Source organism: Micrasema longulum, unplaced genomic scaffold, assembly GCF_059751315.1.
Source record: "Micrasema longulum isolate JH-2025_06_02 unplaced genomic scaffold, ASM5975131v1 h1tg002956l, whole genome shotgun sequence".
Classification (NCBI taxonomy): Eukaryota; Metazoa; Arthropoda; class Insecta; order Trichoptera; family Brachycentridae; genus Micrasema; species Micrasema longulum.
The window spans coordinates 88,403-104,540 of record NW_028280070.1 but is presented as its reverse complement, the minus strand read 5'-3'; positions in this window follow the sequence as shown (position 1 = coordinate 104,540).

Here is a 16,138-nt window from a genome sequence, read left to right as displayed (position 1 = left end):
CCCAGGTTGACACCTGTGTAAAGCTGATTAACTTAACTTTACGTAACATTTGCGCATTTGACGTGACAATGCAGTGCCCAATACACAACTGTTTCTATTAATGAATTTAAACACAGAACTCTAGTATGTAAAAAGGGCTTACTGAAATATGTAATAAAATTAAAAAATATATGTTAATTTCTTTTATAATTTGTTCATAATATAAACCGTTCTGAAACCGGTTTTTTAAAAAGTCACGTTGAAGTATGAGGAATTTAATTAATGTTCTTAATTATTTGTTTTACAATAGTAAATTTCCATGAAAGTTAAATTATAAGTAAATTTTAAAAAGCAATCTATGTAATTATATATTCTGTATATTCGGTGGGGAATAATCCCAAATAAAGCGCAGAAATTTATTCAATACTTTCAAATTTGGCAATCTAATTTTACAATCACTTTTGAAATCATGAATTATGTATAAATATGAAAAAAAAATATGAAGACAAAATAAAATAATCTCATTTTATTTTCTTAGATTGGTTGACTATGCGTGGAGTGCCCCACAACGCCACGCTACTCGCCATCCAGACACGAATATCGTGGCCTGATTTGAATATCGAGGTAAGAATTTCATGTTACACCATTTTTCTCGTTCATAACAAGGCGATACTCGCTTATAATCCGAGAGTTCTCCCGCATTCCGGGCTCGCGTCCTGTAAGCGGTAATTATGAGAAAAGATGTTAGAGCGGGGTAAAAAATAAAAAGCAGCAACAAAATTATTCAGTAAAATGACACTTCTACTAGAGAACTATTTACGGGGACTCGTCACAATATATCTTCACACGTCGCAGTGACGTCAGGAGCTTGCATAGCACTGACTCCCACCACTAAGAATGAAAATAAGAATAAGATACTCGGAAAAAAAACAGGTATCTCAAGAACAAATTATTAAAAAAATAAATGAGGCCTTGCCTAGACCTAATAATATAGACCTCACCTTCTACTTTCAAAACACCGTTACTTAATATTATTGAATGAGGGAAATTCTTGATAGTCTTTTTTTTTTTTTTTTCCAATAAAACCATCGCCTCTTGATGCAGCAGTGGTGAGTTTGCCATTCTTATAGGTAGCAGTAAAATATAAACCTTCCTGTCCACTGCTGGACACAATTATTTATTGTTTAAGCATTTACTTTGTGGAAAAACATTTTGAATTTATTTCAAATGAAACACTTCGTAATTTTTACCACATAATAGTTTGATATTATAAAGTTTATATTTACACCTGATGATGGGTAATTCAGAATAGCAGAAACTAGTTGTGTTGTCATATATTAAACTCTTATGTTGTAAAAATTACAAAGTGTTTCATTTCAAATAAACTCTCCCATACTCCTCCATATGTTCCTGCCTTGCGCTTTCTGCATCCAGTCACCAGCAATTCTCTTTATATAATCTGACCATCGTGTGGGAGGTCTCCATCTACTTCATTTGTCTTCACGAGGTCTCTACTAAACTACCCTTTTAGTCCATCTTTGGTGCTTTTGATTTGGCAACATGTCCCGCAAATGACCATTTAAACTCAGCTAATATTTCGACTACGTCCGTTACTTCAGACCTTTTCCGTATCTCGGTGTTTTTTATCCAGTCAGAGAGTTTTATATGTAGTGTGGCTCTTTCATGTTTTCTCTGTGCTGCTTGAAGCTTATTTATAGTCAATTTGGTAAGTGTATGTGTTTTTGGTCCATGTGTACTGGAAGTACACATTGTGCATACATTTTGCGTTTCAGACATAGGGGAATATTTCTGTCGAAGAACTTCTTCAGATTGCCATGTGCTGCCCCCCTAAAACCTATTCTCCTCCGAAGCTTGGCGGTTTGTTTATCTCTTTTTATAACACAACAAAATTGTAAAGACAATCTTATTTTCTTAAAACATTTGTTTAATGATAAAAGAGACAATAAATAAAATGTCTTACTCGCTTATCTAGAAAAACTCAATTTGCATCTAAATGGCCATAAAAAGTCTTTAAAACATGAATCTAAAATTTCTGCTTTATTGGTTTTTTATTAAAATCTGCAGTATAGGTATTAAATTTACATATTTTTTTTATAAATACATTTATTTCTCTTTTTATATACATATCCTTACCTTTTTTTTATTAAATATGTTTTGTAACTTGACTTAATTTTTTTATTTTTTGTTACATTATGGCAAACAACATTAAGCTTCATTTAAATATTTTCTTTATTTTTTTAATTCATAAATTTCATAAAAATACATGTTTTTGTAAAATTCTAAACATATCTACTTTTACACATCTAGTAAATGTTATCACAGTAACTCTCCCAAAAAAGAGACTAACTCTTGTGCTTGGAGAGTGACTTACACTGTTTTAGTTGTGTATTTGTAAGATTTTATATAATTTTAAATACGAGTACATGAAAAGAAAAATAAAAACAAAGTATATATAAAGAAAAAACATAAAACAATAATACATTCATACTAATTAAAATTTGATATTGTTTTTACACGAATTCAAAAAATTGACTTTAAATTAATTTTTTGATATATTATTTTTAATAGTTTTTAGTTCATTAGGAAGATTATTATAATTTTTTACGTCTTTGAAGACAAAGCTATTTTGACCATGACTTGTATGGAATTTAGGAATTTTTAATATTATGTTGGTATCTGAGTGACTTATTTATTTCAAATTCTTTTATTTTTTCTTTTTTATATATTTGTATAATACAATTTATTTTATAAAGAGTATCTTACTTAAATATTTTATATAGACTTTCCGAATTGAATTTTGAGGGTTTCTTTAAAATTACTTTAATAATAAATATAAATAAAACTTTCATTTTATTGGTTGGTTAGAAAAAACTGACATTTGGCAATAAGCCCGCCATTGTACAATTAATAATATTTACAAAAAGTTTAATAAATAAAATTAAAAATTAATAAAATCCACGTTAAAAAAAAACAATTTTGTTACAATTTTGTCAATTTTACTATTGTTATTGATACTAAATGCAGCACTAAGCAAGCACCTGTCTTGTATATCATTCAACTGGAGTTCCGTAGCATACCTTGTAGTCAGTTAACGTTAAGCAGCGTAAAAAGGCGCGATATACAGATTTGAATTCACAGTAAACTGGCAAAGACAGTTAGTCTTTTTTACTCTACTGCGGGTTTTGCACGACATGGCGCATTTTTCGGAACATAATTTTAAGAAATCGTTCTATGAAGCATCATATATATATGTATTTGGATAATTTGTACAGCGCCATTTTTGTGACAATCACCTCAAGGGCGCTGTACAATAAATAAATATCCCAGCACGTCTTGCAGCTACAGAGCGCATGGACGGTTGGGATTCTAGTTCCTCGTTTTCAATTAAGATCAATTAAAAATTATAACAGATAGGAGTTAGATTACAGGACGTCTTGCAACTACAGAGCGCAGACAGTTAAAAATTTAGCCCTCATTAACACATTTAAAAAATTTATAAATAAATTTAGTTTATCAATGACATTAAAAAAAAAAAAATATGAATAATAAAAAGGAGTAAGATTACAACACGTCTCGCAGCTACTAAGCGCATAGACGATTGGAATCTAGACCCCATTTACAAAATTTAGATATTTTAAAGTTGATATATGAAAGCTAACTCAAAATTGACGTGATATGACCGGACGATACTTGCTACCTCCGCTGGTCATTCCTTTTCCTTAAGGGACGACTCTCTATTTAATTATACCTCAGTGATAAGCCTAGGGTTTACATCCAATATTATTATGTATTATTGTAATCGCTTTTTATAGGCGGCCTCCGCGGTATAGTGGTTAAGACACTTGACTCACGCACGCAAGGTTCCGGGCTTAATTCCCGATGATGACACAAAAATTATATGTAATTTTTCCCAAGCCAGGGTGTTATGAGGTGTAATTCACAACTTAAATTGGCCCTCCTGGCCAGTTTTGCTGCAAAAATGTGTGTGGGGGGGGTCTGATGTCTTGCAGGGTACCCGCTGGCACAGCGCGGGTTTGAACTGTGTAACACGGTTATAAGCTTAGACTATACCCTGTCTGCGAAATCTATAAGTGTGAAAGCACTACAATTAATGATATGTATATCAAGTCATATTACAACAGAGATGAAGAACATTTTAGAGAAGGTAATATAGAAGTCTGGCCATCTACAGGGCTTATGACCTGTCATTGGCTGGTTTAAGTAGCCACTTTACACACTGTGTAACATTCACCATTTGTTTGTGAAGTTCTTTAACTTCAACAATGTTTTGAGTATGTCCAAATGCTTGCAGACTTTAACTTGTTTGTGAAGTCCTTTATGTTCTCAAGCATCAACAGATGACAGAATTGAAGGAATATAGATGTTTAAATATAGGCAGGATGGTGAATGTTACACAGTGTGTAAAGTGGCCACTTAAACCAGCCAATGACAGGTCATAAGCCCCATATATGCCTAAATTACCTTCTCTAAAATGTTCTTCATCTCTGTTGTAATATGTTGATTATAATAGGTCCCCAAGGAGCCGAATCCAGCCCTGGTCTACAAAATTTGGACTAACACCAAATAACGCATATCTGGAATTTTTATTAACTAACAATTCTTCAATCCAAAGTCAACCATGCTTCGACTCCCGTATGTCCCTGACTCGATTAATGATTTGGGATTTTAACAAACTAAAAAAAACATATTTTTTTTATGGATTCACCAACTCTTATACCCGTATGCAGAGACAAAACTTAAGGTGAGGAAAGTTAATTCTAATCTCAAATGCGGAGAATAACCCGAAGGTGAAGACAATAGAATGTACTTTCCTCACCTTAAGTTTTGAAACCTTTTGTTGAAGAATGTGTCTCCAAAGCTTTGCTTTACCTCTGTTAACAGTGAATATCAGACCATGTGACAATGAACCGAAGTTTTCTCTCTTACAGCAGCACTATTCGTATTACAATAATTATTGTAAGTAGGCATCTAGGGATCTTTATCAGGGTCTTCATTATAAGCCATTATTATAAAATAACGATACCAGTTCTCATAGTAAAATCTTGGGACATAATACGTTCATTGTCTGCGTTTGAAAATCTCAGTAGAGATTTGTGATATCGTGTACCTACCAGATTGTATAAATACCCTAATTGAATGACCTGAGTAACAGGTAAATTAAAACTCTTATAACCGTTGCACGAAGATGCACTGAGTTTTTTATTCGTGATGATTTATTTGTCCAATAAAGTCTTCTGTTCTTCAAAAGTAGATTGAGCAAACAAATATAGCAATTAGCAGTTTAGCAATCTTCAGGGTATTACTTAGTTTGTCATTCGCTTATAATATTATTTGGTTTGAATTATTAACAACTTTTTTTTAAATTGTAATCCTTAATTACTACATTTGAAAAAATACGTAGACATCTGGACCAAAACCGTAAATATTAGTTACTTTTAATTTCAGCATTTTTAAAATATCGTTTCATTTTCTATTAATACGAGTATTTTTGATATTTTTCCAATTTATTTACATTTGTGAATTATGTGTATTATGATTTTGAATTGAAGCATATACAAACATAATATATACAAGTACGTATATCCACATTGAAGTATTTGTTATGTTAATTTTTTTTAATTCCCTTCTAAATATACACAGGCCTTGTGAGATTTTTTTAATTTTATAAAAAAGGTGTTCATAAATGTACTTTATAATTTAATGCCGAGTTTAAAAATGTAAACAAAAATTGAATCAATTAAATAAATAAATAATAATAATTAAAAAACTGTACCTGAATTAAAAACTAGACCTGTACAACAATGGAAAGATCACAAACAGGTTATCTATAATTGCCTATAAACTAAAATCAAATGTTTTCATTTATCAATTTCAATTCAATTGAAATATATCAATTTATTAAACATAATCAATTACAAGTTACCGATGAAGGTACACAAAATTTACATCCAAATACACACTGTATCATCATCATCATGAAAACCTGAAACCGCACATAAAAGTGCATAGGGCACTGCATCGGTAATGTAAATAGAGTGTACTACGATCGTCTATTACGGGATGGCAAGGTGATACATCTTACGCTTCGGGAACCAGTCCAGAGACGGTGAAAAATTATAGTGTAATTATTATTATTTTATTTTGGATAACTTATATTGCTCCGTCACTTCACTCTCACAGTTTCGCACTTCTGTTGGGTAGTAAAACAATTCGGCTGCAAAACCACCTTATGAACAAATATTTCATGTTGAGCCTCCCAAAAATCGAACCCAAGACCTGAAGCTTGGTAGACGAGAGCACTAACTGCGAGGCGAACTCTTTTCCACTCGATTTCTTTTTTCAGGCATCTATTTCACACTCAGAATTGTTAATACGGAAAATGTGATTTTATTTTAACGACAATTGAATCTCTGTTGACTTCCTATTGTAATTGGGGTTCAGCTTTGCCGCTAAAAATGAATGGGTGTTTTATAGTTCTAAACATTTCTTGTGTATTTTTCAGTAAATTACATAAAAAAATAGTTATAAAAAACCGTTCTTTTCTCTATCATAAATTATAAATAAAAGCACCATTAGGTGGGGTAAAGATGTGTTCATAGAAGGTAATACTTTTACTAAGACTATAATTATAATAATTAATAAATACCTCCGTATTATCGCTGAACATGTCACAACGCACACACTTCAGCTTGATAATTGTATGAAGAAACCGATTAAAAATACTCTTACTCAGGAAGGTCGAAAGATGTTTATTATACAAATGCACGCAAAACAGTACGTACAATGTAGTGTGAGTGACCGCACTGATAATTATTATTGTATACAGTTAGCGTCAACCTGAGTTCTTGGTTAAACCTGCGTTCAATGATAGGTCGGAAAACTGACAAAAAATTGGCCTGAATCCTTTACCAAAACGAAAAATCTTATTAGTAAAATATAATATTTTGAATGTGTCTATTTGTAGAGAGATGACTGCAATCCACCACCTAGGGTACTAAAATATGTATTTAAACCAACTCGTCCAAGACGAAGTAGGTATCAAAATTGGAAAATTGTTTTCAGGCGTTACCTAATATGTGATACAATTCTGTCAGTCTCTTCACAACAATAAAGGTTTCTGCTCTTTTACTTCACTTAAATCAACATTAAAAGTATCCACCACGTAACCGAATCTGTTTTAAAGACAAATGTCTTTCTTTGGATTCACTCATACAAGCAAGATTTTTTTTCATTACGAATTGATTATATTTCTTCCTCTACCAAACAAATTAAGTAAGGAAAATCGTGCACAAATATTTACATTTAAATTTTTTAATGTCCCTTTCACTGTCGCTCTAAGCCCCTCGTCGTCTGTACGGTAGCAAAAAGGAGAAGTTTAAAGAAAATACTACTAATTGCGAATTAACTTCTGCCACCACACCACTAAAATTAGCAGATGAAAGAATTGAAGAATGTTCAAACATTGGCAGAATGGTGGATGTTTTAGAAATGTCAAATCGTTCTTACACATGATGTGCTGTCCTTATACAGTGATGCAATAGCCCATATCAGGTTGTCGATCATTAATACTCTTATGTGTTAGTGAACGGCATGTAAAACCATCGGCATTTTTTGTCTGTCAACTTCATTAAATAATTTTCAGAAATATTTCGCACCCCTGTTTTAATACAAACACCGTGTATTATGAATACACACTTTTTTTTAAAAAAATATTGCAGCTTAGCGACACAACATTTTTTCTGAATTCAAAACTGACCGTTTTTTTCTAGATTTCTGCCCCGTATAAAACGGGCTTTACCCGGAGCACTACACTCCTTGTTGAGAGGGTATTTGTCACCTGTCATTGCTGCCATATAAAGATATGTTGAGCATTTACACGGGAATAATATGGAAATAAATACAATTATTGCGGAATTCTCAAACTTTCACATACCTAATACTGAGTTATATGCATACATTATTTTTTTTAAGTACAGGAATGCAGCGCCTTTCCGAATGAGCTTTTTAACTTTCTTCACTTTTAATAATAATGCATATTTATTCCGAACCCTAAGTCGAGTGCAATCCTCTAGGGTTCATATAAAAGAAAAAGAAAATACACCGTGTTTCAACAAAAAATATCAAGTATACTAATAATTAAATGAAAATATAACAAATTGATAGTATTGGATTGAGTTGCAGTGAGAGAGCAGCCCATTTTCCAATTATAATACTTATTATTTATTTTTTTAAATTGTAGCATGTTATTTGTACCAGTTATATGTGTCTTAAAGGTGTATTCGGTAGACTTAACTTTCTTCCACTAAATATAACAATAATAAAAAAAACAAAATCTTAATTCAAATATATATATATTTTTTTTAAATTATTTTTTGTCCATTCTTGATGGAATTCCATTGTAATGATGTAATACCTTATATTTACATATAAGTTATTAATTTAAAAATACTTGGTACACTTCCACTTATTCATTTGACCAATTGACCAGTCTGAAGATACCCATTAGAGGGTGAAAGCGCTAATTGGTAAAATAAATACGTGGAAGTGTACCAAGTATTTTTAAATTAATAACTTACATGCAAATATAAGTAATTACATCAATTTGAAATATTACATTAACAAAAAAAAATAGTCGTAAATTTTTGACACAAAAAAAAAACAAAAAGAGCTAAACACCACCATTAAATAACTAAGCCTGCTTGATAGTCTTCTTCTTACAATCTGATAAGTATTAGGTATTCAGGGTTTCTTCTAGCGCGGTATGAATAAATCGCGTCATAGGAGGGTTGAATGTACTTGGTTAGTTGTTCAAGTTTATTCGTATGTTCTCGGAACACATTTTCACAAACTTTTCAGTTGGTACAAGATGATCGGCAAATTTTTTTTGGAAACCAATACCTTGGAAGCTCAAAATAAAGATTGTGGTATTTCACTTGGTGTGCAAGGCAGCACTGTTACGTTGCTAAAAGGGTTTAAAACCTTTTGCCGGAATTGTGTAAAAGTGGTAATGCTGAAGAAAGTGAAGTTGACCTCGCTCTTTAATGACATTAGTCGTGGGGAGTCCGAGAGGTGAAAATTGAACTACAATATTTTGTAATTCGTGTATTCTTTATGTACGAGTATGTACATAATTAGTGAAAATAAAATTAATTAGTTAACTGTAAATTTAACTATAATAATACATTTCGTTTTTTTAATTTGAAATTAATTTATAAAATTAGTTTTTCATTCTCTGTTTTTACCGGCGCAGTTGGTTAGATAGCCAACTGTGAAACCGGCGTCACGGGTTCGATTCCCGTCAGTTGCAAGAAAAAAATCGAGCAAGTTTCCTATTCTTTCATTTTGGTCGAAGTGTTGTGGTGTATTTTCATAACTTTCTTTCATACCATCTCCTTCTCACCCGCTGACAAGCCTCTATAATTGAGAGTTGTCGGGTTATTGAAAAAAAGAATTCTGTCTTAATATTTTGTTTAGTTTTCTATAGTAGTTTATTGTGTAATGTAATTTATGAATTTTGTACGTACTTGTTTTTTTATTCTTCTGTTATTTAATTTTCGACAAAAAACAAATTTATATGCAATAAATTATTATTCAAATCTAATTGCCAGGCTTAGAACGGGGTATGAAACTTTGTAAGCTGGCGAGGTTTCAAAAAAATATATATACGAGTACATCATACAGACTCGGGTTATGGTCCCGTGGTAGTGTTGTAGACTCACGGACCAAAGGATTCAGGTTCAAACTCTACCACTACTCGATCACTATTTTTCCAGCACAAGTTATTAATGACTTTTAGGAAATGGTCTGAAAAATTAAATACATCAGCATATAATAGGATCTCTAGAACTTCTCTTTTTTTTAAATAAACAAAAAAAAATATTACAAAAATTATGGTGTTGTAATTGAACGCAGGCTCCAACAGTTTGTTTATTGGTTCACTGCATTAGTACACCAATCCCAGCGTAGCGTGGTCATTTTTTTTTACATGAAGGTAAGATGATCAGCCTTAGGCTTCTGGTCTCAGTCCTGGGACAACGAAATGTTTAAGTTCAAAGACGTATTTTAAGAAAAATATTTCATATCAACCATGTCAACCATATCGAGAATTGAACCCAACACCTCTTTCATGGCAATAAAACGCAGGCGAAAATTGGTATAGATATAATAACAAAAACTCGTGAAGTATTTACACTTTGTCTCTTGAAATATTTTACGACGACCATATCGAGAATTGAACCCAACTTCTCTTCCATGGCAATCAAACGTAGGCAAAAATTGGTATAGATATAATAACAAAAACTCGTGAAGTATTTGCTCTTTGTCTCTTCAAATATTTCATGTCACCCATATCGAAAATTGAACCCAACACTTCTTTCATGGTAGGCAAACGCAGACAAAAATTGGTATAGTTATAATCTTAGAGTATACATAACAAAAACTGTTAAAGTATTTACACTTTGTCTCTTGCAATATTTCAAATCTACGGCGCAAAATAATTTAATGATGTTTTGTTACAAACTGTAAGTACTCTTTAAATGTGCAATTTATGTTTCTTATTTACTGCACATTTCTAACTGTAGTATATTTAAGTATCTTCCTGAAGTAAAATACGCCCTGAAACATTAATACTTTACCTAATTTATTTCGTTTAATTTGTTTCTCATTTCACGCACTAACAGTATTATTGCTCAAATCAAATTAACTCCATTTCAACAAGTTTCAAATTAACATACATACTTGTGCAAACTTTATAACTGAATAGTATCTAATAGCTTGATTTTTAAACGTTTTTTCACAATGGTTATTATCATCATCGTTTTATATATATACGTTAGGTACATTTGTAAAATAAATGTAATTTTAAAAATATTTTAAATAAATAAGACAAATTAAATTAATGAAATGAATAAAATAAATCGCTTAAATTAAATTTATCAAATTAGTATAATTAACAAAATGAACAAGTGAATTAAAATAAATTTAATTTATCAAATAAATTAAACACTTTTGAAAAAAAAAAAAATATATAATTAAAATAAATGAAATAAATAAAAATATAATTAATTAATTAAAAAAACATATTTTTTAAAGGTTGTTCCGTACTGAAACAATTCATTCAATTCTGTCCCTAGACTGGCACTTGAAGAGAAAGACTGATCCCCTTACCTTCATGTAACAGATTACGAAGGACGCTGCATCTGATTTATCAAAACAGTACCTAACTTTATTTATCACTGATTAGGGGGATGATGATTATAATGATTCTTTTACTCTGTATTGATGGTGATTCAATAATACAAATAAATTTATAGTTTATATTTCGTTCAGTATTAAAAGAGTTCCTTTATGTGATTGTTATTCTTAATGTTGCCATTTTATCATATGTAATAAACTATTTTTTGCTTTCAGTTTTTTTTTGTTAATTATTATGACTTACACGAAGACACCCTAAAAAGCTAAAATAAGTTAATGAATGTGTAAACTTGATTTTAAAAAAAAATACTCGGAGTATTTCGAAGACATATCTAGATTTTTTTTCGTTTTTTAAATCAAACTGTTTAAAAACAACTTTAGCAATTTACATAATATTATTTATTTATTTTTTTATATTTTCGGTCTAAACCAATTATAACAGTTACATGAAGAAACATAAATGCAAGAAACTGAATAAAAAGAACATAAAACTATTTAGCAAAGACAAACAAGGGCAAAACAATAATGGAATACAATATATTCATTAAAAAAAGACATAAAACTTCGAGCTAACCCATGCCAATTCAACTTCATCCCACACTGTTTAGTCGCGAAAAGATCTACGAAAAGCCGGAAGATCTATCCCGAAGAATTCCAAGTCGTATGATAAATTGACTTATTAACACATTCTGGACATTGGGGCATAAAAACTACAGTTGCTCTTAGAAGATTTTATAAACAGCAGATTTTGACTTCTGGTGGCATGGTTGGGAACACGAAAAGAAATTGATTGCAACAGAGATGGGACATTACTTATAGCATTAAGTATTTTGAAAATGCATATAAGGTCCATCTCAGTTCTGCGTCTCTCCAATGAAAACTGATTAAGAGATTGCCCTATTTCAAAATAGGAATAATTACCCCTTTGTAATCCGAGCAACCATGCTACTTTTCTTGGAAAACGGTTTTGGACAGACTCAATATATTATGAAGTAGTATATTATTCAAATAAGTTGACAAATAAAACTTATGTGTTTTCGCGTTTTAAAATCGCGTTGACTTACAGTTAGATTATATAAGAGTCGTTCTGACACAACACGATAGTCATTATATTAGTAGGTACGTAAAGTAACAGTACTAAGAATCATCCCACATATGATGTGATGTCAACTAAATTATTAAAATACATGGTAATGACTTATTTCATAGTACGCTCCAGAGATCACTACTAATGATTGGGCGGCCAGTGACGTACTGATGATTATTTTAGCCGTTGTTAAGTTAATACAATTTATAGTGTTTTTATACCACTCGTATGTCAGTAGCACATTACATTAAAAAAAAAAACACACACACAAAAAAATGCATATAACTTCAATAAAAATTTGAGTTTTCTTGTGGAACTGCATTTTTATTATGAATTATTGTTATAAAGGAACGTGCTAAATTAAATTCCAATTTTATTTATAATTTTTACCAGTGACCGTGTTTCGTTATGACGGTATCGGTCACGACAAAACCCGGCCACTAGTGAAAATTATAAATAATTGTCTAAATAAACTAAATACGCATTTTCATAATTATATTTTGATTGATAGAATTACCCGCTGTAAAAAAGACAGCGACTTAATCGCCCTGATGCAAAATCCCTGTATACGTGCGAATGAATAATACATTTATGTGTGATAAATAGAACCAGAATCCTAGGTGAGTGTTTTTTACTCAATGGCTGCTCTCAGATAAAAATCCTGGATAAGGAAATCGAGTGGAGATATGTCCGCCTCGTTATGTACTCTTGAGATTCTGGGTTCGATTCCTGTGAGGGCGGACGTGAAATATTAATTTTAGGGGTTTTTCGAACCCCTGCACTTAATTGTTCCTGGAAAGGCACCTCCAGCATAGGACTGATCACCTTACCTTCAAATAACACATGAATAAAATACGCTACACTTGATTTACCAATGCAGTGCCTTATGCACCACAGGATGTGGAAAATAGGCATAATGATGATTAGCTAACACCAGGTAAGTCATTTTGGTTCGTTTTACAGAACGAAAAAACTGTGTATATTTATAACCTTTTACAGAAATAATCACACCATTTAACAATTGATAATAAAATGCATAACATAAAATAAAAAATTTAAATTTAAAATGAACTATTTACTGAAAATAATATATAAAAACCAAAAAAAAAAGAAAGTTATTTTTCGAACTGAAGATGAACTGAGATGGTTTGGTCACGTAGAATGAATGGACGACGAAAGAATGGTAAATCAAGTATATATGGCGAAAATGAACGGCAACGTGAGACGAGGACGACCAAGGAAGACGTGGCATGATCAGATAAACCAAAATCTTAAGTCTGGTCATGTCAAAAGCAGACAGAACCGAAGGGCATGTCCGACAAGATGTATGATTGTGGAAGAAGCTAGGAATGTATGCCAGGATAGACGTGTGTGGCGGTCCATTCTCTCTGCCTACCCCTACGGGGAAATGGCGTGACGGTAGTAGTAGTAGTAATAAGATGAATTAGACGTAGAATTTTTAGAAGGCGACATGTTATGGATAAATGATGTGGACAGGCGTCGTTGCTTAGTTGGTTAAACGACTAACTGTGAAATTGGCGTCGCGGGTTCGATTCCCGTCAATTGCAAGAAAAAAAATCCAAGAAAGATTTTGTGAAAGGTGTGGTGTATAATTCATAACTACATAATATATTCCTTATCCTTTCATTTTTACCCGCTGACCAGTCTCTCAAACAAAGTTTTAGCGGGTTTAGCATTTTTGCATTTTAAATGGCATACTTAATTTAGCTTTCAATAAAATAAGCAGTTTTTTCGTCGGCCTGTAAAAATAACAAAAATGACTTACGTGACGTTGTCAGCTAATGGGCGATATTTGTGCTTGAATCTGTTAAAAAACAAACAGCTTGATATGAATTACGTGTAATAATACTTAGAACCCTTCAGACGTAAACAAATAAACCATCACGCCGTTTCTTTGAAGAGATAGGCAGAGAGAATAGAACGCCAGATCACTGTATGTTTTTATTATTTTTTTATCCATCTTCAAGTATTCGTTGCATTTGATCGTGCCACGTCTTTCACGGTCTTCTGCATCCATCATCGCATAGTAAATCCTTTTTGCCGTTTTTTCGCTGTCCATTCGCTCTCCATGTCTAAACCAACGCACCACTCCTCCCTTAATGCTAGTTTTAGCCTTAGGTATCGACATTTACGCACATATCATACATGGTTTTACAACAGACGACAGCATTCACCCAACATTCTTCAGTTTTTCCTATTCTATACTTCGCTCCCATATATAAGGGTCGGCACCAGAACTCCATTGTAAACTGCTAGTTTTGCCTCCTGCGACAAAATTTTGTAACACGACATGAGAAATAATTTTAATGGGAAATGCAACACAAAGAAATACGCAGTGTTTAAATTATCGCCTTCAAATTTAACGTCACAATTATTTAAATATCACATATTTCGAATACCAATAAAAATATATGAAATGGATTTAGAAAAATTACTTGTATTTTCAAAACCAATATTGTGAAGAAATGTTTTTATTTATAATTTTTTTTCTTTTTTTAAATACGTCTCTAGAAAAACGCGACATGTTTGGCCTTGATAGTTGTGACGTCAAGGGTCGCGACAATGTTCTTAACAAATTTGAATGGTCAGGAACAAATTGATAAACGAGAATCGTGACGTATTAGGGGCGTAGCCAATGGAATGATTGTTTTTGCGGTAATTCAAAATTACAAATTTTAATATATTTTTCATGCTACTAATAAGTTACAATTTTTTTTTATTGGATAGTACTTCATGGACCTTTATTACTTTAAAAGTGTAAAAATTGGAATTTTTCCCTTCTGTCAATAAATGCGTTAAAAACTTGTAATAATTTTTGACGGAAGTGACAACTGTAGCATTTACATTTTCAAGTTGAGTAATTGATTTGGTCGTTGTAGCGTGGCGTAGTGGATAATTGGTCTATGGTAAGTAGCGTGACAGGGCACCGATCGCGTGCCCGAATAGTCTCATACCAGTACTTACGCTGCAACCCCTTCAGTCTAAGACATGTTTTAATATATTAGACTTTTCATGTTCCTATATAACATGTTTTATCGGCAAACCCTTATCTGCACTCGATGGCGCATATGTCTCTACATTCTTAAATCTAATGCAGCGTATTTCGATCATCTGTTACAGGAAAATAAAGTGATCAGACTTACGTTTCAAGTGCTAGTCCAGGGACCATTTCGGTGAATAACCAATTGTGCAAACACATATTTTATTTAAATTAATTTAAACAGAGAGGGAAAACATTTTTGAGAAGGGAATATGGAAGTCTAGGCATTTACAGGGCTTACGACCTGTCATTGGCTGATTCAAGTGGCCACTTTACTCATTGTGTTACATTCACCATTCTGCCTTTATTTGCTACCCATCATTCTGTCTAATACTCCTTTAATTCTTTCATTCGTTAACTTTTGTGAAGTTAAGGATATGAAACTTTTATTGATTTGAGTGACATTTTGACCTCGGTCAAAATGTCACCAGAACTTTTAAGGAGTGTAGATGTACAAATAAAGGCAGACTGATAAATGTTACACAGTGTAAATATTGTCCACTTAAATCAGCCAATGACAGATCATAAACCTTGTAAATGCCAAGACTTTTATATTCTCTTCCATAAAATGATCTTCATTTCTGTTTAAATATATTAAAATTAATAACTCCCCGGGGGTAGAATCCAGTTCTTGTCCAATTGTTGATAAAACCAGCTGGTTCAAGAAGTCTAAAAATTAAAAAATGTTTTCAGGCGTTGTTTAGTATGTAGGTGAAATAATTCAGTCAGAATGTCACCCGCATCAAAAATGGTTTCAACTCTTCAACTTTACAAAG